Below are 25,280 nucleotides of genomic sequence, written 5' to 3' on the forward strand. Positions count from 1 at the left end.
ACGTTTATTAGCTTATACCATATTTAATTTTGAGTCATTAGGTAATATGTAATGTTACGGTTCAACAACTTATTTCGATGGAAAGTTAATGAAATAGTTATTTATGTGTTAAGCGCAAAAAGTATGACTTTAATGCGCTGAGAATGAAGTTTGCCACGCGACGCGAAGCGGAGCGCAGCAATCATTCGAGCGCATTAAAGTCACATTGTGCGCGTAATACATACAATATTTTTTCTACAAACATCGCTAAATAACTAATACAACTAAACTTACTGCGTAGGTACTCAAAAACAGGATCAAAACTATACACAATTGAATACTGACATCAAACTGGTGACACTGACATTTCCAATAATGGCATGCATTGCGGCCGTTGCTCTGGACAGTACGCGAAAAAAATTTTATCGCACGCTTCCATTTTTCATTTAATGGAATGAATATGAACTTCTAGGATGAACGAAAAGAGTGGGATTTATGATATTAATTTTTTTTTATGTATAAGGATTTTCACTACAGTTTTGAAGAATCAACAATAGTATATTACATACTCAGGTGGAAAGTGTTTGATTTCTGTCGAGAAATTAGGTAGTTTGCCAAGACGAAGTCGAGGTGAACTTTATCTCGAGACAGAAATTAAACTTTCTACCGTGGTTTGTATACTATTTTATTTTCAACCATTTATCAAAATCTCATCGAACTTTTAATAAATCATTCAGTTGTTGATTGCTAATAGTCTCTAACAATAAGGTAGTATAGGTGTACGAGTAATTATGACTTCAACCATAATAAACGACTAGTGATTTTTTTACAATCTTGACAACGTCATTATTGTGCTATTCCGTCTTTAATATTTTGAGCTGAAACGTTTCTTAAAGTGCTTTTAACATGGAGATTTCTGAAGACGCAGATGTTACTCATCATCACCTGAGCTACGAGCTGTTGCAGAGGTGGCGGCACAGTCTCTTCACTATAAAAAGTAGGCCCAGATATGACAAAACGCATATTGACATTCACCCGGGTGGAAAGTGAGATTTACCATAAATAAATTAATTTTCATCTTTCCACCTGGTTTACACATAAGAAATAACGTTATTACATACCTGGTTGAAAATAAAAGATTTTATAGGCACTATCGACAATCAGTTCAAATGGGGTTAAATCCACTAACACAAACATCGATAAAAACCGGCTAATAAAAGTAAAAAGACCTTTTTGTGAACTGGTGAATAATTCTCGTAATAAAGCCCTCGCTGTCGAAGGATTTGCCAGTCTCTCCCTTCAAGAATATTTATCTTTGCCTTTGTTCCACATTACGTCGAACAATCGAGGTGTGGTCCACACTACCAAAAACATCGATATTTCTCGGCAGACCAACCCTGTACCGTCAGAGTGATGATTTTGCTATAATTCCATAAAAACTAGACCGCAGCTTATCGTTTTAGCTTTCAGCTCGTATAAAATGTAGTAGATGTTTAAAACATATTGTAAACCCAAATACCCAAGAAACACCCTTTAGTGCAGGATGTTTTCAAACTCGTTCAGGAAAGTTGGAGAGAGATCACAAGACAAATTAATAGTTATGTTACGTAGTGAGTGGACAATGGACCTATCCCACAAATTTTTCAAAAATAAAACTGGCTTACATTATATTTTTACATAACACAGTATTATGTTATCCAGATGTTGCATGGAAATTCCCAATCCCCAAATACCAAAAAATGTAATATTTATTGTCTTCTATCAAAACCAGTTTTCCAGTCATATCGCTTTGAAGTCCGAGTGACCATACGAAAGCGGTAAAAGCTGTACGCATAAAAGCTCCCCTTATAAAATTCACTAATGACCGTTAATTCACCTCCAAGGGTAGAAGCAAACCAGGTGCGACACTTTTGATCTGACCTTATAATTGAGCAATTTAAAAATCAATTTTTATTACGTGATGGGACTTCCAGCTTTCAGCGAATCGTCGACTGTAATTTGTCAGTTTATTAACATTTAATGTCGTTTATAAATTGTTTTTTTTAGATACGCATAGGAGGAAGTTCTACTTTAGAAAAAATTTGGAATTACTTCACAAAAGCGTCCAAAACGGCAATAAAATTATAACCACGAAATCAGACTAACATATAAAGGCTGACAATAAAATATAAATTATTATCATTTTTATGCCCTGGAAATGAGCAGCGCTTGGTGTAATATGCATTGTTTCACTGTCACGCGGTTATTTTATTGTTTATATTTATTGTTTTCGTAATATGTGTAGTTTACGTTCTGTGTTTTATTAAAATATTATTTATGAAGGGCATTGTGTCGTTTAATTCTGCTTGGTTCTAACTCCCAGAATTATTTATGTTTGTATTAACTTAGAATTCGGTTTGTAAATACAATTCTGCCAAACAAAGTAACATACTTAAAAATATAATATTTTATTATTTTAAAATTAAATTAATTAAAGTCTTTACTGTCCTGAGTAATTATATTAATTTGACCTTAACTCTTACATTGACCTTTAGTAAAAAATCACTCAAAAGCTGATTTGACTTTTTGACAAATATTCAGTTCACCATCATAATTAACACAAGATGAAAATAAGGTCGGTTTTGGCTCAGAAATTTAATAGTATGACCAACTCAATAAATTATTGTGGAGCTTAGGATATTTATTGGATAACAGCTGGCTAGGCAAGAAATACAAGGATACCTTTAAAAAGTGATTAAGTTAATAGATTAAGTGATTAAGTTAAAGTTACAATAAAATTAAAGTTTAGGAAACAGGTTTCCTGTCTGATCGCCCCTGCTGTGGATGGTAGATTAAATTTAAATTTATTATTTTCTCCCCATAGGGTCTCACCCAGCCCTAATAAAATGGGTCTAGTTTAAGTAATTCCCTTCCTTTCGTACTCATACAACTCCACTGAAAGATTCTGGACTACTACTCATTTCTTTAAAAACTACTTTGAATACCAATCAAAATTAGCTATAATTTGACAATGACAATTTTAGATAATTTCTAGCAAGAGTCACATAATATCAACAAAGTTAGTTTTTATGAGTCTACTAACAATTGCCAGAAACTATCTGGCATAGACAACAACTGAGAATATCCAGAAAAATAGTTGTTTTGAATGTGACAAATGGTATGTAAAATGTCACAGTCTGTCCTAAAATATGTTGATGCAATCGGCCATTATTGGCATTGCCAAAAACTGCATGGCCTCTTAGAGCCCCTGTCGAAAACAAATACAATATGTAAAAATAAAACAAATTGACGAAAAGCTGACAAAATTTTACCACTGTATTAAAATTTAATTTACTAAATGCACTTTATTTCAACTATAAACTACTATATCACTTGAAACTGAAGAGAACATCTTAACATTAATATAACGAAAATAGTTCGCAACTTTCTAAACGTTTTAATTTAAAAGCCGAAATAATAAAATCACCTTTTCTTTTCCGTACTCATTGCAAATTATATTATAAGCAACGAACAAGCTCATAAATAAAATTCAAGTAGTGAAATTAGTTTTCCCCCGAGCCAAGTGAAACTCTTAATTTAAATTGGACAGTTCTAAGTTCCGGAATTAAGAAAACTCCGTGGGACGAGACAATGGTTGACGTTTTCATTAAATCTGGGGCATCTGAATAAAAGTTGGACCACGAAATCCGCTCCAAAGTTGATGTTGAAGAAAAAAAACCGAATTAGCCTATAAGATTGATTGCGCGTCCATCTAAGAAGATTTATTAAGACTTTTTTTTTCAACAACAATGGCTGTATAAAGAGATTTTTATTGCAAAGCTCCGGGGTGGCCCTGTTGTGGAATTACCAGACAAAGTAGAAAATATGGTTTCAACTTTAATAGCATTGTCAGAGGCAACGGGTTTGTGTATTTCTCTTTTGCGCGGGCTATCAGATAATGAAGGTTTTAAGGCAATCGTTATCGTGATTTATGTGTTTGGAAAAGCACTCCTTGAACAAGTTTGATAAGTACTCTAGATTCAAGTGACGCTCCTATTTCGATGTGGTATTGATGCAAGTTTTAATGCGAACATAAATGATTTTGTAGCCGGTTTTATGTTTTAATTCTTTAGTTATTTAAATAACTATTTACAAATTACATTTAGAATTTTGCTTGTATTAAAAGAAATTAAGTTTTATAATTGTTATTGTTATGTGAACCCAGATTTATACCAGCATGTATGGTGAGCTGCATAACTAGTATCTACAATTTCAAATATTTATTACTAAATAAGTTACCAAATACTATTACCAGTACAAGGTGCCGGATTAAAGCTACATTTACATTCACTTCAAAGTCAACTTTGTTAAATTCCAATTTGACTTCAAAGTGCACTTCGAAGTGCGTCAAGCAGCTTGGCAGATGCAAGCAAAATGACCAATTTATAGGTTAGATCGATGTTTTGTTTACTACATTTTAAATTTTCCACGGATTTTTGTCTTTTAAACTTAAGATTTGTATTAGATTGACTAGATATTACGTATACGACAACAATCACACTTTAAATGCTGCTGTATTTACATGTATCTAACCTAAAATTATACAGATTTTCCATGTCATTGAAAATGGTAAAAGTGATTGTAAATGTAGTTTTAGAGTGTTTTGACAGGAAAACCCTATTTCCCGGATAGATAGGAAAAAAACTACTACTAACATTTTTGAGATAAAACTTAATGGCAAAAACCTTTTCGATATCTCTGTCAGTTCGCGGAGGCGAACTAGAGGGCGTTTTTCAAATTTTGCCCATTTTGAAAACTACTCACAACTTTTTTGTTTATTAGAATATCAAAGTGAAACAAAAACATTCTTAAGGCACTTTCTTGATGTGATTCTAATGTCTTCCGTTTTCCCAAAAATTTACCTATCTTTATTACTTTAAATGGAAATGACAATTGGCTATAACTTTAATGAAATGCCCATTTTATGCTACTATGCAAGTATAATATACAGGGTGTCTAAAAAGTCTGGAATATTGCAAATATCTCGAAAACTGCTGATTTTATTTTTCTCAAAATTTGCGTCTTGTTAAAGTAAATAACAGCGCATGACGTGAGGGTGAAATGAGGTTCGCAAGTATACAGGGTCAGTCACAAAGTATACCAACTTTCTTAATTCAAACCTAACACACTGTATATTACTTCAGATTTTAAGAGTACTCATAAAGGCCAATTCAACGATATACGATTTTTTTTTTTTTTTGTACCTACCTATAACAATGATAGGTGTAACAATGACAGCTAACGTCCATATAATGTTAAATTAATTGTCAAATTTTCCTATTACTTAAAATGGTGTTTTTGAGTGAGAAGGATACTTAAGATGTCAGTCTTTTCCTTTTCACTCAAAAACACCATTTTAAGTAATAGGAAAATTTGCCAATTAATTTAACATTATATTGACGTTAGCTGTCATTGTTACACCTATCATTGTTATAGGTAGGTACAAAAAAAAAAAAAAAAAAAAAAAAAAAAACGTATATCGTTGAATTGGCCTTTATAAGTACTCTTAAAATCTGAAGTAATATACAGTGTGTTAGGTTTGAATTAAGAAAGTTGGTATACTTTGTGACTGACCCTGTATACTTGCAAACCTCATTTCACCCTCACGTCATGCGCTGTTATTTACTATACCAAGACGCAAATTTTGAGAAAAATAAAATCAGCAGTTTTCGAGATATTTGCAATATTCCAGAGTTTTTAGACACCTTTAAAAATAACTGAGATATTACACTTTTTTGTTTTTATTCAAGTTGGCTTTGACTCAGGTTTTGACATCAGCTGTCAAACGTGACGTTTATTTATTTATTGTTTCTATGACAACACTTGAATGCTCAAAATTACTGCGTTTTTAACTTTGGAGTCAAAGTTTCAATTTTTTTTTCTTTATTTTATTTTTTATTATTTTCTACCAAAAATTTACAAATTAGTTCTTTAGTCATTAGTTACTTTAATGTGTGTGAAAATTGAGGTAAAAATACTTAAAAAGTTATTCTTTGTACCAAATGAGTAACAATCTTATAAATTTTTTCTAAAAAAAATGTTCAGCTTTTTGTCACATTTTTCTATTATCTAAATTATGACAAATAATATGTTTTTGAGGTGAGAAAAATAACGCGAGTTACAGATATCACGTGGTTTTTGAAAAATAATTTAGCTAGGCAGTCACGTCACCACTGTCAAAATAACTGTCATTAATCTCAGAAAAACGTTTTGTATCAAATACTGCAAGAAAACTTTTAATTCTAAACCTCGATTTTTGCAACTTTTAAGCACAGTTTGACAGTAAGAGACAAAAAAGCCTGTAAAAACCACAAAATCACGGAGTAATAAAATTACTGTTTTAAGCACATTTTTGGAATCCCTATTAGATTTCCTATCCAATAACCTGAAACAAAACCCTAACCACCTCAAACCAATTACACTACAAAATTTGGTAGTCAGTGAGAAAAACTGTGTCAGTTTGACTGCCAGAATCACAGTTTGAAAGGATACTAGGAACAAAATTGTCTAATAAACCCACTTGGAGTAAGAAAATGACTGTTTTAAGCACATTTTTGGAATCCTCATTAAATTTCCTATAAAAACACCTGAAAAACCATACAAAATTTGGTACAGTCAGAGAGAAAAGCAGTGTCAACATTTTGAAATTTTCAATTCTGAACCGAACCTAATTTAAACACCCTGTGTTACCATTGATAATTGCCAACAATTTAAAATTATCTTAAGAAATGTTACGAAAATGTTTGATGATCACAAGACATAAGCAGGCTTTTAATGGAAGGGTCATGTGAGTGTGAACTATCAAATTAACTTTTTTAATTATGAATTTAGTGTATTAATTTGGGACTTCTCAAAAGTAAAAATTAGTAAGGTAGGAAACCGAATTTGAATGTGACAGTTTATATGTAAAATGTACAGTCAAAACAATATTCTACTAAAGCAATTTTTTACGAATCTCTTCTAGAAACAATTTGATAGTTTCTTAGTTTACGCGCTACAATGAACAAGCCCAAATGCTAATTCTAAATGTGCTGCTTTTTTTGGAGCACGAAAAGAAACAGTTTCCAGATGTCGTCCCAATTGATTATTCCAATGTGTATGATAGAGCATCACAAGCTTTAAAAGTGAGTACTGCTACCCTATGTCAAATCCAAATGGAAAAGTGTGGAATTCCAGCTGACGACTCCTATTTCACCAACATTTCTAAGAAAATGTCGGTCAGTAAAACCAAAATAACCGCTTTTATGAAAAACAAAGAAATTGATATGCCAAATTACTATTTTCGCTTTATTGTGCAAATCATGTCGTTGCTTCACGGTTAAGTGAATTACGCCCTCAATACTAATGAGTGAAAAATAGAAAACAGCACTACAGAAGATGTAACTTTATTTTTGTTTAAATAAATCTCAAAGGAAGACGTGGTTAAGAACATGTTAACCCGAACAAGAAGTGAAAAGGCGGCAAATCATTACTTCTGTCTAACAACTTAATCTTGACTAGACTTATGATGTTTGACATTTGTCATGAGTCACTTAACAGTAGACATTACTAACTTATACATATACACATAGGTGGTTTTATTGGTATTTTAACAAATCACAATAACACAGCACAAAATCAATGAACATTAATAATATATTATGTTATTAGGAGTAGAAGAGATCTTTAAGTGAGTGCAAGCACACCTATTCACTGAATGAATGATGATTAAACTGAAACTCTCATGATATCATGTGATTTTCAAGGCAATTGATCATCAATCAGTCACTTCTGAACGCACTAATTTTTCAAAGCATTTGTAGGTTAAGACTACTTGTGATCTAATTCCAGACATGCCTGTTTTTTTACCTGCTTGACGTCATTCTCAAAGGGTAAAAATTTGACTATACAAGAAAACCATTACAAATCAATTGGCGTTTCAAGTTAAGATCGTAGCGCCATTTGAACTAAAATCGGGCAACCCGTTCCTAACCTAACATTATAAATAATATGACACTGTCACTTCATATTTATGAAATCCTGCTAAATTCCTAACCAAAATATGCCAAAATCAACGTAAACAAACGGAGAAATGACAGCTGTTATGCCCGAAACTGTTTTCATAACTGATAACCAGAGGGAGTATCTCTTATCTTGAAACGCCAATAGGCTAGACAAAGAAGAATACAAATTTTGTGACAGGTGTCTGCTGGGGCAAATGTAGCTTTAACAGGTCACACGATATCAATCAGACTTCCTAATAAGGCGATCATGTGACCAACTGTCAAAATCACACTCACACACTTGTTTTTCTCGATTAGGTGTTTGGTTACGTTCTCCCTTCGCAATTACGTTTCATTCTAAAAACTGAAATATTTTATAGTAATATTACCTTACTCATCGAAAATCAGAAAGTATGAAACTTTAAAAGCAGATTTCAATCTAATCATGGAACACCTGCACTAAATGGAGAAATAAACTGGAAACCGTCCGAACGTCAAAAGTCAATTGTCATCGTAGGCTAGACGCGGAAATTAAGAGGACAAACGATCTGTTTAGTCCTAAGTCAAGAAAAATCGCCTTTATTCTCGACGAGGGGAAAAGGACTATTACAGTTTTAGGGCGCAAAATTGGAACGCGTCTGAGAGGCTGATGACCCTGAAGCGACGCGCTTCGTCACGACGCTGCTAGTCCGCGTCTCCATTGCCACGCCTCGCTCTCTGACGTGGATATTGCATTTTTGCTCTTCTGCAGTCAATTTATTTCGAAACACAGCAACAAAGAAGAAAGATGCTTGTTTCTATTACTTTTTAGTAAGATAGAACATAAAAAAATTAAATTTTTAGACTGCTTATCTGAAGTATTGTTGTTAGTCCAGTTTGTTCAAAGTTCAAAGACACCATATAGTGTGATATAGCTGTTTGGTTTCTGAACAAAATGTCTGTTTACCTTTATAACTAATAACTTATAATTAGAATCAGCAGTGAATTTAAATAAGCATGTGAAATTACGCGTATTTCAAAATAATTACCATGTGATGAAATAAAGCAAATCGAGTACTACTCACAACGAACAAGAGCCACTCGATGTCAAATGGAGGAAATTAGATTTCGTAACATGAGTGGAATGAACCGCACAATAAAACTGTTAATTAAATGAACTTTCCAACTCGGAATATCAAAGTCAAACTGACAATAATCCCAGTTATTCACACAGATCTAATTAATTAAATTACGACGATAATGAGAAGTTTGCCATCGACTTTGTTTTACTAAGAATAGTGTAAGATTGACTAAATCTAGGTACTATATTTGAAAAAACTATTTATAAACTTCATTCATCATAATGCTCGCCAGTATGACGTAGTAAGCTATTGATCAATCATCGGTAAGAGATTGCTTTGTAAGAAGGAGGAAGCAATAGTTTGTCGTTGTCACTTTATGCATTCCTACCTACCTTTAGCATAATAATATCTATATGAAAATCAAATACATTTGAGATAATATACCGTTAGTTTTTGGCGCTGCGAAGTATTTGATTAAAATGTATCCTACTAGTGCTTGTGTATCCTTTTCAATCAAACGTCATTGAAACATGTATAGCAATACTCTAGATTTGAACATAACCCTACAAATGCAAAAGTGAACCTAACCGCAATTGGGACGTCATCATCGTAAACCATGTCAAAAGTCAATATCTAATAGCAACGCACATAGTTGTTACGACACAGTTATGATTAAAACTAAATTTTTCTACAAATGCATTAAAAATTCAACTTTTGACACGCTACTGAACTACATATTAAAAATACCGTTTTAAAGTACTAGTGATTTAAAAAACCATTTTAAAATACTAACTAATACTAGGTACTGTTAAAAGTAAACAAACAAATGCTATTTAGTACTATTGTTGGGACTTCTTTGGTAGAAGGCCCAGCTGCAAAAATATGTTTTTACTGTATCTGGGTTAAATTTAAATCGGTGAAGCACTGAAACTAAAAAACAAACATTCTGTATTTTAAATATATGACAACCTGCCACCTGCAACGACATTAGAATGTGATTCAGTTGAGAATTTGATGAAAGTTGAACCTTTGAGATTTGGTAAAAATTCAATACGTCCAGACGTATTTTGTTACCAAATAAGCGTGGGTTTTATTATATTTTTTGCAGTAAATATCTACAGCAAAAAAGAAAAAACTTTGTAGTCTCATGTTTTTCCTAGTACTACTAATTTTCACAAAAAAATGTCTTGGTAGACGAGTAGACGACGTTATTTGAAGAGATACAAGGAAGTTTAAATTGGGGCAAAATTGAGCAATTAGGAGTCGATTAAAATGCCGCTTTAAAATTTCAAAAATTGTTAGTAGTTTTGGAGATATCCGAAAAAAAAAACGAAATTTTGGAAATGAGTTTTTATTATTTTACTAATTTATTTGATAAGATAACTGAAAACAAAACACTTTTCTACGAAGGCGTAGAAGGGCAACAGACGTTATTTTTCTTAAATTTTTACTTAAAACTCAGAAATTAACTCAATTCCGACTTCGAACTCGGAAATTAACTAAATTCCGACTTCGAACTCGGAAATTAACTAAATTCCGACTTCAAACTCGGAATTTAGTTGCAATGTTGTCAAACTGGCAAATTCTACTATTTTGGCTCAAGAGTGTTTTTGCAATGTTGGCAAATTAACAAATTCTACTAATTAAGATCAAAGTGTGTTTGCAATGTTGCCAAACTGACTAATTTTACTAATTTGGGTTGAAGAGTATATGCAATGTTCATCATCATCAAACTGACAAATTCTACAATTTATTAATTTGGTAATTTGGTTCAAAAGTGTCCTTGCAATGTTATCAAACTAACAAATTCTACAATTTTGGTTCGAAGAGTGTTTGTAATGTAACCAAACTGACAAGTCCGACTAATTTCTTTGAAGTGTGTTTGCAATGTAGCCAAAGTTAACAAATTTTACTAATTTGCTTCGAAGAATGTTTGCAATGTTGCCAAGCTGAAAAATTTTCTAACTTAACTTTAACTAAATTCCGAGTACAGTCGAAATTTAAATTAGTAGTTACTATGATCAACTTTCATTTTTTTTATGGGCGCCATATTGAATTTTTGCATATTTGAATAGAGCCATGTTATGCTATATGTTATGGTTCAGAATTCGTAAAAATCACGAAAATTATGTTTTTGCAAAGAGCGCCTTAAAAATGACATCCCAAAAATCCATCGATCTGTCAAAGGACTACCCACGTGATATTACTGTCATTTGCAAAATAATGATCATGTGACAAACTGTGAGATGATGACACAAAACGCGCTCTAATCAAAGAAATTGTTGACTGATATCATGTACTACACTCTCTACATTCTTTATTGTAAACTCTAACAAAATACATTTTAAACAAGTAAAATTCTATCTAATATGGCGTTCCCAAAACAAAAACCTAAAAACTGATGATACGGTTGTCAAAAACTGAGACTTTTTATGTCATAAATGATAATGCTACGATATAAAAAGACAAAAAATGACAGTAAAATGTAATTCATTTTTTGGTACCTCCATCAAATAAATCAGGAAAGACCCAGAAAAGTGCGATAAAATAACATCAATCAACAATTGATTAGAAAGAAAGTAGGGAATTCCGTGACGTCATTTAACAGTGTCACATGCTCTTTGGTTGGAAAATGTCAATGATGTCACGTGAAGAAGTGTCAAGTGACTTAACAGAGACCCTTATTTAAAACATAATTTTCGTTATTTCAATAAACTGCCAATTTGAACCATATCATTATAAAACCGTAATCAGAGAAAATAGCCCATCATTCAAAAATTTAAAAATCCATCATGGCGCCCATAAGAAAAATCAAAGTTGATGATGGTAACTAAAAATCGAAACGTCTGAACTTAAATTTGATATTATTACGTTGTAGAGGAGGAAAAGTGACAATAGTAAAGTGTCTTTTGTTTTCAGTTATCTTTTCAAACAAATTAGTAAAAAAAATAAAAACTAATTTCCAAAATTTCGTTTTTTTTTCCGGATATTTCCGGAAATACTAAGAATTTTTAAATCTTTAAAGCGACTTGAATGCTCAAATTTGCCCCAATTTAATAATGAAATAATCGAGTTCCCCATTGTGAGGCTCGTAAAACGGACACCCTGTATATTTTTAATAATACTAATTTCTCTTCTTGACAATATGTTTAATAAAACAAGCAAATACCTACCAAATAATTTAATCTCCAAATCAGAAATAAATCAACGTATTTCTGCTATTGGTTGAATTGGCTTCTCTAACGACTGTATAGGCGAAATGATAATAAAGCCGTCTTCTGGGTGTAAAGAAGAATAATAGATCAACGTAAAGTATTGGAACACACCCAAATGACAAATTTCGTGGTAGAACAATATTAACCCGAATTCCATCTTGTCTTGTAGCGGTTGTTCCCTCATTCCGTTTCATTAAAATTTATCCTACGATTTGCTTGTACCGATAGAACGCCATCAATCTAGTCCCATATGTGTTTATGATGTGCTTACGCTATGAAAGGGGTAAGTTTACTTGCACCGATATAATTGATGGTTCGACCAAGCTATTTTCCTCATGTCAACCTTAACACACTCAGGTTTAACAAATTGGATTCAGAAAAGTTCTCCTGGCAAGGTTTAAAACTGAAAACTAATAAAAAATTCAATAGCCACCCAACAAGGTGTCGCCTTATATTTTAACTATCAATCACTTCCTCAAGTGAGAAGGCTGCTGAGCTTCAAAAATGCACTTTTAAAAGCCATTGTCGCTTCTGACGTTGAAAAATGCCCGGAAAAGGACGATGGAAAATATTTTTTCGATTTATTTGACGGAAAATTGCTTCGTCTGTTTCAAATTTTTCCCGAGAGATCGCAAACTACCTAGCAGCCGGAATAATCGTGTTGTTCGGAATGCCGTCATTTTATGAGAACCAGCCTGAAATTTTAAATTAAATTAATTTAAAAATTTGTATTAGTTGTTAAAAAAAATTTTGTTTAAAATAATGTCACGTTTATTAGTTTATTGTTTTATTAAACGCCTTTACCGAAATCTGTTTTAGAGGTAGAATGAAGAAAGAAAAGAATATAATTTAAGAACAATAAAAAATCAGTGTCAAAAATGTTGGTTTATAAATTTAGCCAAGTCAGTCAAGTCATTAAAACTTAATCTTTCTCCATATCTAAACAAGTGTCGTACTTTCGGTTAGTGATATTTATTAATTGATTGTGCAACTATTTGGATATGAAAATTTATAGGTTTATCTCAAAACAGGGGTGATAACGTTCTTATTAAATCCGGTTTAAACTATCCAAGTCACTTTTAAATTATTAATAAAACAATAATTACTTTGACTTTTGCACACACTTTCTGCTTTTCAATCACATTTCAATTATTATCAACATTAAGGGTTTCTTTCGCATAACACAATTGTACGTATCCCGGTAATGCAAACTGTAAACTTTTTTGGTGCACTTGCCCACGTCATTATTCATTAATCCAAAACACACCGAAGAAAATCCCTCGCTCGACGAATCAAAAGTGGCGACGCAAAAATCTGGTTTTAATTAAAAACCATCTGTTAATATCCGGTTACGTATTCCGAGTCCGCTAGTAATATGACAAGAATCCATTAATCGTTGTTGGTATAAATTTGAATAACAAGATATGAATCCGGTGTATAATTTAAAACTTGCTAAAAAATTGCTTTCGATATTAGAAGCGGCGCTTTTAAAAGAAGGAAAAACCATTTTTCTCTGCTAGACGGTTTTGTGTAAACGGTTTCAGCTTTTTAATTTCTTTTAGAGTTGAGCCTATTAATCGATTGTTTACATCATAACAATTTTGTCAATATTTGTATATTATTCAACGAGTATGTAATATTAGCTATTACTCACGAAGATAAAATCTGCACCGCGTGCCAAATGCAAACAACTATTTCTCGAAGATAATCTGTACAGGGTGTCTCAATTCAATAGTTTTATCTCCAAAACTAACACAAACCTGTGCTCGATTTTTGTGAAAGGAACGATGGAGTAGTACCTTCCACAGCTGCCTTCGTTTCTAAGCTACAAGGTGAATTTGAAAATATGACAATTTGGAACCCCCTTTTGCAGTTCAGAAACAACAAAATATTATTAGTCGCTCCAAAACTGACTTTTGATCCTTAAAAAAATCATTAGAAGCTTTAAAACAATTTTTGCAGCTCAGAAACACCAAAATGTTACCAGTGTCTTTCAAACTGTCTTCTGAGTATTAAAAAAAGTTAAAATGGCAGAATTGTGTGTGCGTGTACACGTGACATTGACAGAAAAGTAATAGTATATTACATACTCAGGTGTTTGATTTCTGTCGAAATATTAGGTAGTTTAGCGCAACTTTAGCTCGAGACAGAAATTAAACTTTCCACCGTGGTTTGTATACTATTTTATTTTCAACGATTTATCAGAATCTTATCAAACTTTTAATAAATCATTTAGTTGAAATATGGATTGCTAATAGTCTCTAACAATAAGGTAGTATAGGTGTACGAGTAGTTATGACTTCAACCATGATACATGACTTGTGATTAGTTTACAATCTTGACAACGTCATTATTGTGATATTGTGTTTTCAATATTTTGAGCTGAAATGTTTCTTAAAGTGCTTTTAATATGGAGATGTCTGAAGAGGCAGATATTACTTGTCACCGCCTGAGCTGCGAGCTGTTGCAAAGGTCGTGGAAGAACTGTAAAAAGTAACGAAAAGTAGTAATATGCCCACAGTGGAGTAGTGAGTGTAAAGCTGGATTCATAGTTCTAGTTCCGCAAGAAGTAAGAAATAATCAGTAAGCTGCAGTAAAAATAAATAATATACTTGTAACACTTTAATTCATAGTTTGACAAATAAGAGCAAGCCGCATAAACCGCAAGCAGTAAGCAGCAAGAAATAAATCATTTTCATTTCTTACCTTGCTCCTTACTACTTCCGTCATAGATTACTAGTTTTTACTCCCATTCATAGATTTTTGGAATATCATTTGACAAATATGTCTTTTGCTTTTGCCTAAAAATGGCAACCCACAAGATAATAAATAAAATTTTGATGGTTTATAAGACTTTGGGGTTATGTTATTTCCTTCTTACTAAAGTCAAACTATGAATTGACATGGCTACTTTTTACTCCTACTGCTTGCTGCATGCTGAACTGCAGAACTATGAATCTAGCTTAAGCGATAACAAAACTCAGAGTCGATCTCCACAAAATATTTATTAAATAAGTTGTTATCTGCCTAACATGTTTCGGGTGTATTCAGACACCCATCTTCAGAGGCTGCAAGTTGTACAGTATGTCAATTAATTACTTACAAAACTAAGGACATGGAAGCCTACTTTAACTAGATCACTAGTCTGCTGGCTGTCATTCTATAAGGGGGGACAGCTGAACCCAGATGTACTTAAGGTGGTGGTTGGTTTTTTTATTCTACACAGGGAAAAAAAAAACTTAATCAAAACCCAATGTTGATTTCAAAAAAGCAGGTTGCTTGGTTTTTTATTATTGAAGGGGGAAAAAACTTAATCAAAACCTAAGGTAGTTGAATGATGTCAAAACTGCATGTTTATCTGTAATAGAAAGCATGAGTAGAAGTAAAATATACTGGAAAAGTCTGTGTAATGGGGGGTGGCAGATAAGTCAAAAAGAGTAAAACTGCATTCTTACCTAAAGGAGACCAAGTAGTCACGAACGTAGACGTCACACAACAAAAACCGCGCAACCAAGCATCTTAAAACCAAAACTGGGTTTTTTGATCAAGGTTTTTTTCCCCTGTGTAGAATAAAAAAACCAACCACCACCTTAAGTACATCTGGGGGTACTCATGCTTTCTATTACAGATAAACATGCAGTTTTGACATCATTCAACTACCTTGGGTTTTGATTAAGTTTTTTCCCCCTTCAATAATAAAAAACCAAGCAACCAGCTTTTTTGAAATCAACATTGGGTTTTGATTAAGTTTTTTTCCCCTGTGTAGAATAAAAAAACCAACCACCACCTTAAGTACATCTGGGTTCAGCTGTCCCCCCTTGCAGAATGACAGCCAGCAGACTAGTGATCTAGTTAAGGTAGGCTTCCATGTCCTCAGATTTGTAAGTAATTATTTGACATACTGTACAACTTGCATCCTCTGAAGATGGGTGTCTGAATACACCCGAAACATGTTAGGCAGATAACAACTTTTAATAATATTTTGTGGAGATCGACTCTGAGTTTTGTTTTCACTTGTAAAATGTAAGCCCAGATATGACAAAAAGCATATTGACATTCAAGTGGGTGGAAAGTACTCACTTTCCACTCCGGTGGAAAGTAAAAGCAGATAATTTTCATCTTTCCACCTGGTTTACACGTAAGAAATAATGTTATTACATACATAGTTGAAAATCAAACCGAGAAAAATATTACGTGACTCTGGAAACAAACTGGCTGGAATAAATCAATTATAACATGTCAAAATGCTGGTTAAAAGTCACAACCATTGTCAAAATCAGGTTGAACATATAATCTCATTTTTTTGGTAATTCTTAAAAATATGAAAAAAATAATGGAAAACCTCCAAGTTCAGCAAAGCGTGACTCGATTATTTGAAAAAATATGAAAAAAGTTTAAAAGGAAAAGGGGAAAGTTGTAGGGAATTTCACTCTTTACCAGACTGCATTAGGGCACTTTGGCCCTAAAGCGCCTCCTCAGAACTCGTACTGCATAGATGGCCTATCTATCCCACAGATAAAATACCATAATAATACAAGTAAACATTGTCTTTGCAGGGCCCAAATAGCAAATATAAAGTAATAAGCGCTCGTTTCCGACAGATTTAGAGACATAATTAATTAATTTCTAGCTGAGTTTGTCGGTATACTGAAATTACCACTGGTGCCAAATTTATCGCCATATAACCAACATCATTACGTACTTTTACTATTTGTTTATGCAATAAATTATGTCAATACGTGTTAATATTTAATCCTAACACTTGATATAATTTATACTTTATAATCTACTTTCCGTTAATAACTAAACTGTTTATGTTATTACAAAAAGTATGATTATTGTTAAATTAGTTTTGAATTACCATTGTTAAAATAATATTCCAATAAAATCAATTTAGACTAAAAAATAATAAAATTGAGTAATACTATATAATAAAGATTTGGTGACGTGTTTTCACTCAAGCAGCAAGTAGAAATCTAAGAAAAAAATTGTTGTGATTAAACGTTATTTTGAAAGTCATAGTTAAGCACTCCTCTCTAGAATTCACTTTTATACAATTCTTACCATCTTTCAATGTTCATTCTTATCACTTTTAGACCAAATCTTTTTCAATTATTACCCTCGGCAACTTCGTAATCCTTCTTATCTACCACTTCAAGCAAAAATTTGGTTACAGATGATTGATGCACGTCAATATCTTTAGCAAGTTGGCTTGAAAACTGCTTTTAACATTTCAAGGTTTTCTTTTTATTTTCTTTTATAGCAGATACCGCAACTCGTTCTTTCACTTTTAAAACAGGGAAAACCTGTTTTGTTGCAAGCATCCACTAAAAAATTCCATATCGTTATAGCAGCCAGACGTTATTTCATAAAGTATAGTTGCCGTCAGGTAAAGTTGTACTCTCAATTTAAGTAAAACTGCCCGTTTACCTTTAACTCCTGTTTATCTATTTTTGCTGTTATAGGAAAAGAACGTCAGTTTTACTACACTTTTTAGTAATTTATTTAGGATGCCACATTTTATCAGCATTCGAAAAATTGGAGTAGAAACTATTTTAAGTATCATTTAATATAATATTTTCTTCTAATAAGAGTTTTGGTTTTGCCATAGTAGAACAAGACAAAAACGTATCGTAATTTTGTGTGAAAAGGGCTTTCAAGAATCGCAAATACCACTGTAATATCTACTGTAAAAATGACCAATTTTTCAGCTTTATGTTGAACCAGTTTATTATTATGTTTTAATTGCTTAATTACCAAAGACATAATCAAGCACTTTATACCCGCACAGGCATTAGTTGTTAAACCTATCACATGCATTCCGCAAGTCAAGTGCTTTTTCATCATTTCTGTATTATACTATCTATATGAAAGCTACTACTGTGCTTTATACAACATTAGCTCTATATCAAGTTTGAAGAAAGTTTAACAATTACAAGCAAATGCTTTCAGATCAATTATTAAATATATGACTTTCCTAACATAAATAACGTCGAAGAGTTAATGCAAATTTTGAGTTCAAGTTCCGCAATAGATCTTTTGAACTTTCTGAAGTTGAAATTACTTGGACCACTTATTACAATAAGGTTGAGTGTCTGTCGCTCTCGCATTTAAGCGAAGACAAAGGAAAATACTTAGAGACGATGTCATTATAATACAAGAAAGTTAACTTTATTTACGTTCACTCACTACACACCCTATGCGTCATTTAATAACAACTGTACAGTTTACTAGTGCATATTACGAAAATTTATAGGGGATTTTGCGGGGGCGAAGAGACATAATGCATAAATAACGTGGTTGGGCCTTAAACGACTATAACTCCTTCAACCATCTTGATTGCCAGAATGGTAATAATTCAACTCTAAGAAAGCTGCTTTCAAACTGATATAAGTTTCATAGCATCCCCGATAGACGCCCTCTATCTAGCGACAACGCTATCACTGCGCTCTCCTCGATTATCGAAAATCGTTTTGGGCGTCTCGACGTCGACAGAAGTGGCGCCCCAAAAACCGATCCGACGTGGGATTTCATCAAAACTACTGTTCCGGATAGCAGATGGCGCAGACTTATCCAAACAGCAATTTATTTCTTATCCTCTTCTGAAAATAATGTTGATTGAGGTGGTATAAATTTGCATGAAATTGAGTTTCTTAGATGGTAAAGGCAGACCGAAGCTGGATTTTATTATTTTTTTGTAGTTTCTTTATTTAGTAATTCAATTTCCGAATTAAATTGATTTCCAAACAGACACATCGGGAGAATAATTTTCAGGAAAATAAATAATTGAATGAAAATTTTCTTCAGTTTTGTAGCCAACTTTTTTGTAAATAAATTCATTCAATAACTTAATAAATAAAATAATAAATTAGTGATTATTTGGTTTTTCTTACATTAGATCTGTTTTTATATTGTAATCTTTTTTAACACCCCTTTACTTGTTTTGAACGTTATTTGGTGGTTTGAACAAAAACTTTTGTATTTATTTAACATTAGTTTGTTTGTTTTTTGAAATACACTTTACTATATTGTTGACTCACTTTGTACATACGTTCTTAACAACAGGTTTGTGCACGGTTTTCAAAAAATGTAGTTATAGTTTGTTCAGTAATCACTTAACATTACACTAAATTATATAGTTTATGACCATAATCAATGTTTATACCATACCAATAATTAAACAATTTTATTCTTAGATGGTTTAGAACACTGGTAAAGGCATCTGGCATTTGTTAAAAGGTTTTTAAGAGCATTTAGAGGTCTCTGACACTTTCAAAATGGTTTCAGAGACCTTTGGCAATTTAAAACAGTTCAGTACAGAAAAGGTTTAAGGACTTTGGCACTTTTTACGGTTTTCAATAGCATCTGTAGGTTTATAAATCTTTCAAAACGTTTCTAGAGGTCTCTAACAATTTAAAACAATTCTAGGATGGTTTAAGACACTTGTACAACCTTATGTCACTCTTAAGAAGGTTCTCAGTAGCATTTAGAGGTCTCTGACACTCTCAAAATGGTTTGAGAGGCCTCTGGTAATTTAAAACCGTTATGGAAAGGTTTAAGACATTTGTAGAACCTTCTGTAACTGTTAAGAAAGTTCTCAGTAGCATTTAGAGGTAGAGGTCTCTGACACTTTCAAAATGGTTCCAGAGGCCTCGGGCAATTTAAAACAGCAATGAGAAGTTTTAAGACAGTTCTAATGGACTTTGGCACTTTTTAAGGTTTTCAATAGCATTTAGTTAGGTAGGTTTATAAATCTTTCAAAATGTCTCTAAATTATAATTCTAGAGATCTCTAACCATTTGAAACAATTCTAGGACGGTTTAAGACACTTGTACAACCTTATGTCACTCTTAAGAAAGTAAATAGCATTTAGAGGTCTCTGACAATTTCCAAATGGTTCCAGAAGACTCTGGCACTTTTTAACGTTTTTAATAGCATTTAGAGGTCTATGGAACTTACAAAATAGATTTTTGGCCACTTAAATCAAGCAACTAACTACAATATTTAAATAGATTACTAACACTCGGTAAGTTGGGCTTACGCCAATTTTGTTTAAACTGTGATATTTTGCATTTATTATGTCACACTCAAATCTCAGCTTAGGTCCATTAAACAATACCACTGTGTGTCAGGAAAACAAACAATAAGTATCTAGATTAAGTTTTTCATATCCTTACAAAAAACTTACTTGCCTCACCCAAAATTTAATTTTCTTTGCTTTATCAGAAAAGTTAGTTAACGTTAGTAATCTACTTAATTCCTATTATCTATCACTTCAAATCATTTTCGAATATACCATATAATTTGGAAGTTTTCCTTTATTCCAGAGAGGAAACCTCTCTTCGTATATTAAAAGTGACACCAACTTTTAGCTTGTAAAGTTTACTTCATGTGTTGTTGTGCTTCTAATTCTTAAGTGGAAAACTTTCTCTCGCAGTGTATTTTAATTAGATAAAGAACTTTGAGAGGACTTTTTAAACTAGTTTTCTTTTTTGCTTGGAACAGTAAATCAGACAGCAAACAGTTAAACTTAAATTCGATAAGCGATCATATTAAAACATAATTAAAGCACTCGTGCCCCCCATCAATTTTAAGGACCATCTTATCTTTAGGTGAATGTATTAAGGCGATAAAATCTCGACGAAGCTATTCATTCGACGACCTCAAAATCGAGTTAGCGCCCTTGCGATAACAAAACTTAAACCTAATTTTATTACAAAAGCTGTGGAATACATTATAATACATCAGCCTTCACTCTAGGGAAATTACGGCATAAGAAAGTCAACTGCTATACTAGTTTTAATCGTTGCCTGCTTTCATCTGTGCTATGATTACATGCAAAACTGCTTTAATGACGCTGACACACAATATGTAAATTAGATTATACTCGGTGAAAGCAGCTTTGGTGATAATTATGCGGCCTTGCACTATGAAAAAGAACTTGCCTTTGATAAAAATATGAAAGACATAATTTATTTCTGGATTAAAATTTCAAGCTTAATTATAAATGACAGAATGTTACAAACTTGGTTAAAGTTGTAATTTGTTGAGATATTACTGGATTTTAATGTGGATTATCAAATCAGTTTTGCTAACTGCAATGACGGTGTCTCATGATTTTTCTTAAATATTTTAGACGGTTCTAGAAATTTTTGGAAGCTTTTAAACTCTTATATATATCTAAGATACTCTCTAAGACTGTTTTGAAATTATTTGAGAGTGTCTAGACTAGTTAGACTACTCTAAAAGCTTTTGAAAGTTTTTAGATTGTTTTCTAAGCTTTCGACTGCTTTGGAGGAAGGAAAAGGAAAAGGAAGTATTTTGGAGATTCTATAGTGTTTTTGAAGCTTTTGAAATCTTTTTAAACTACTTCAGGAAGGTTTTTGGACTTTTTTAGAGGCAGTTGGAAACTCTTAGACAGTTCTAGAAATTATTGAAAGTTTTTAAATTGCTCTAGAATTATACGGAAGCTTTTAGACTGTTTTAAAAGCTGTTGGAAGGCTTTTGACTGTTTTAGCAGCATTTTGGAGTTTCTTCAATGTTTTAGATTTTTTTTAATTCTTTTTAGACTATTTCAGAAGCTTGAATAAGGTTTTTGGACAGTTTAAAGAGCGTATTGATGCACTCATACTTTCCATTTCAAATGATAAAAAGTAATAATTTAATTTGTGAAATAGGCTCATTGGATTGCTAAAAAATTAGCCAGTATTCCTACAGAAGCAAGTAATAGAAAGTAAACCTTTATTATATTTTATAAACCCTGATAGATTGTTTACACATTAATTTCGGTATATCCGAACCCTTAACCCAACTTGTTTTACTTGTTAGCGTAAGGTCAGCGAGAAAGGGCATTTTTATCTTTGTTCATCATCTGGAACAGCAATTTCCTCTCGTCAGCCTACACAGCATTCCACGCTACAATTTATCTTGTCGACAAAAGGTCGGACCTGACCGACGAAGGAAAACTAATAGCCTAGGAAACGGTTTGTTCAAATATTTGATTGGCTCTGCTTTTTGTTTCAGAACAGTATCAACGCTTTTCATACATCCGAACTTTAGACTATTGATTTCTTCTATACCATTTGTGCTAACTTTTGCTTTTCTATGGTACTGTAGCAACGGTTAATTTATTTTGAGGTTATTATTGTCTCTATTGTTGTCAGAATGCTAACTTTGATATAGACTGCTAATACTAAGAAGTTTGTTTTAGAAACTTGGTTTGGGCGTATTGATCAAATTTGTATTGTTTCTGAAACAATTATGCTATTATTTTGCTGCGTAGTAGAAGACAATCATTAAAAGGTAAATAAGAATTTTCTTTGCTGGCGTTTTTCAGGAAAATATAACATCTTCTCGCAAAAAAACGCGATTATCTGTCTTGACATGAGATTTACCATACAAAATTGTAGAAATTGAGACACTTTATACACTTTAATATGACACTCTGTATATTCATTTTAACAATTAATTACGTTGTAGCATTAGTAATAACTATGACACTCAACATATTTACATATTAAACTTTCTTCACTTTGTTTCAGGACACAGTATGGCCTCAGATAACCGGCACACCTCAAAGGGAAGAGTCGTACTGTCGATTTTTTGTCTCCAAGCAATCTTTTTCCAATTTATTATTGGTAAGTGCACAAAAAACCTTTTTCAGTTTTATTACAGTACTGGAAACTTTTCAAGCAACAATTTTGCCGGTAAAAATATTATAAACTTCTGTAATCCTCCCTCGCTTGGCCTGATCAAAAAATACTCTAACTGGTAATTGAAAAGAAAAACTATAATATTTTACAAAGTAATAGACTCGAGAGAATAACCCTAATCTAACCTAACCTAACCTACATTTTCTCTAAGAGGTTAACTAGATTTACAGCGACATTGTTTCTTCCAACTTTAGCAAACCATATGTGACTTGTACAGTATAGAAGTTTCCAGTGACCAGCATCCAGGAATCTAGGCCAACTTGTTTTGATAAATGAATAAACTATGATATTCGGTCAGGCTCACCGACAAAAAAACACCAAAAAAACTCTATTAAAACTTCAAGTGTTATCTGTATTTATGATTTATTGCTTTAAATATCTTTCATCCGTTAACATGACAATCTAGAACCATTTATGAATTACCGTTAACGGGTTTATCTGTTATCTTTATTTTCATTTTGTTTTATGAATTTTGAGTTGTTTAGTACTCGTTTATTTCAGTTGTGTTTTACGTTAATGATTTATAATTGCAATGATTTACAATTGCAATTTATTGATCATTTTTTAAGCAAAAAACTCATAATGAGTTAAACATAAAAATGTTTGTAGTTTCATACATTTCGCTTGTCAATTAAATTACAAACATGATTGATATTATTGAATTGATTAAAACAGATGATGTTCTGTTTCATGCAAAACAACGACTTGTAATTAAATCACAGAGCTATTCTATTGGTTGACGATGACAAATTTACAATTTCTTTAGGTGATTAGCCGTTATTTTTAGACTCGTGTTTCCTTTCAATGGCAGACCGTGCGCCTTAAAGTTGATTGTTTTCAGTTGATAACTCTCTCCCCTGCTTTAACCCATTTTGTATCCAGACTGAAAGCGAGGGAATTGCGTGACCTAAAAGTGCAGAGGAACGTATCCATTATACTTTAGAATAGAGGAGTTTAAACCAGAAAGCGCTTTTAGGTTAGTTGAGCTGACTTAATCCAAACCGATGTATTACCATTTTATATCTTCCGTTAGATATTGTAATCGTAACGCATAGTAAATCAGTGAATAATGAATGAAATCAAAATTTATTTTCAACCAGGTATGTAATAACGTTATTTCTTACACATAACCAGGTGGAAAGATGAAAATTACCTGCTTTTACTTTCCACCCGGGTAATTGTCACTTTCCACCCGGGTGAATGTCAATATGCGTTTTGTCATATCTGGGCTTACTTTTTATAGTCAAGAGACTGTGCCGCCACCTCTGCAACAGCTCGCAGCTCAGGTGATGATGAGTAACATCTGCGTCTTCAGAAATCTCAATGTTAAAAGCACTTTAAGAAACGTTTCAGCTCAAACTATTAAAGACAGAATAGCACAATAATGACGTTGTCAGGATTGTAAACAAATTACCAGTCGTTTATTATGGTTGAAGTCATAACTACTCGTACACCTATACTACCTTATTGTTAGAGACTATTAGCAATCAATATTTCAACTGAATGATTTATTAAAAGTTTGATGAGATTTTGATAAATGGTTGAAAATAAAATAGTATACAAACCACGGTAGAAAGTTTAATTTCTGTCTCAAGATAAACTTTCCACCTGAGTATGTAATATACTATTACGTCCGTGACTACCGGCTATAATAAAGTGTGAGGTTATGTAAATTGTCAGATATGTTGTGAAATTTTAATGCTGTGAAAGCGTTTTTGTTTTCTTTCAAAAGTTTATACACGGGAGTAAGTGATACCTTATCCTCCTTTAACACACAGAAGCATAAAAGGTGTCATAGGATCTTCAAATATTTTAGATAAATTTCTCTTCTTGATATTATGTCATTTTCTTCTGGCATAGTTAGATACTTTCTGGCAATGGCAGTTAATATCAACAAAGTTAGTTTTTCTGAGTCTGTCTGAATTTAGGTTATTTAGCTACATAGGCATGTACTAGTAGAAGTTCCATATAGGTATACTCATTGGCCTCGTACTGGCCGAATTATTCCTTGACAAGCCATATACAGAGATTTAGACATCTACACTTCCTTCAATTGTATGTTCAGAACAGACTGATTTTCTCGCAAAATCAGTCGGTTTTCTTATTTATGAAAGTTTTTTTTAGTAAAACCTCAGCCAACAGCAGTACAACCAAGTAACTGCTGCTGTCTTTAGATTCTACTACTTGTCCAGATAATAGTTTATGTACCTGATCAGTTTCCTTCTAAATATTGTCGTTTAAGAGATATTTATTACTATACATTGACATTTTTTAGATTGAAACAACTCTAAA

At 32.5% G+C, this 25,280-nt stretch overlaps 1 long non-coding RNA gene across 1 annotated transcript in view; it reads left to right on the top strand.

The window, feature by feature from the left end:
- LOC145725552 (uncharacterized) overlaps positions 1–23,992 on the top strand; it is a 53,300-nt gene extending 29,308 nt beyond the window's left edge. Inside the window, exons 4-5 of the long non-coding RNA XR_014177338.1 lie at positions 22,818–22,913; positions 23,183–23,992. This is a non-coding gene — a long non-coding RNA (uncharacterized LOC145725552). The remainder of the gene's footprint in view (positions 1–22,817; positions 22,914–23,182) is intronic.
- The last annotated feature ends 1,288 nt before the right edge of the window (positions 23,993–25,280 follow it).

The sequence above is a fragment of the Ips typographus genome, linkage group LG2 (genome assembly GCF_016097725.1).
Source record: "Ips typographus isolate SLU linkage group LG2, UJ_Ityp_2.0, whole genome shotgun sequence".
Classification (NCBI taxonomy): Eukaryota; Metazoa; Arthropoda; class Insecta; order Coleoptera; family Curculionidae; genus Ips; species Ips typographus.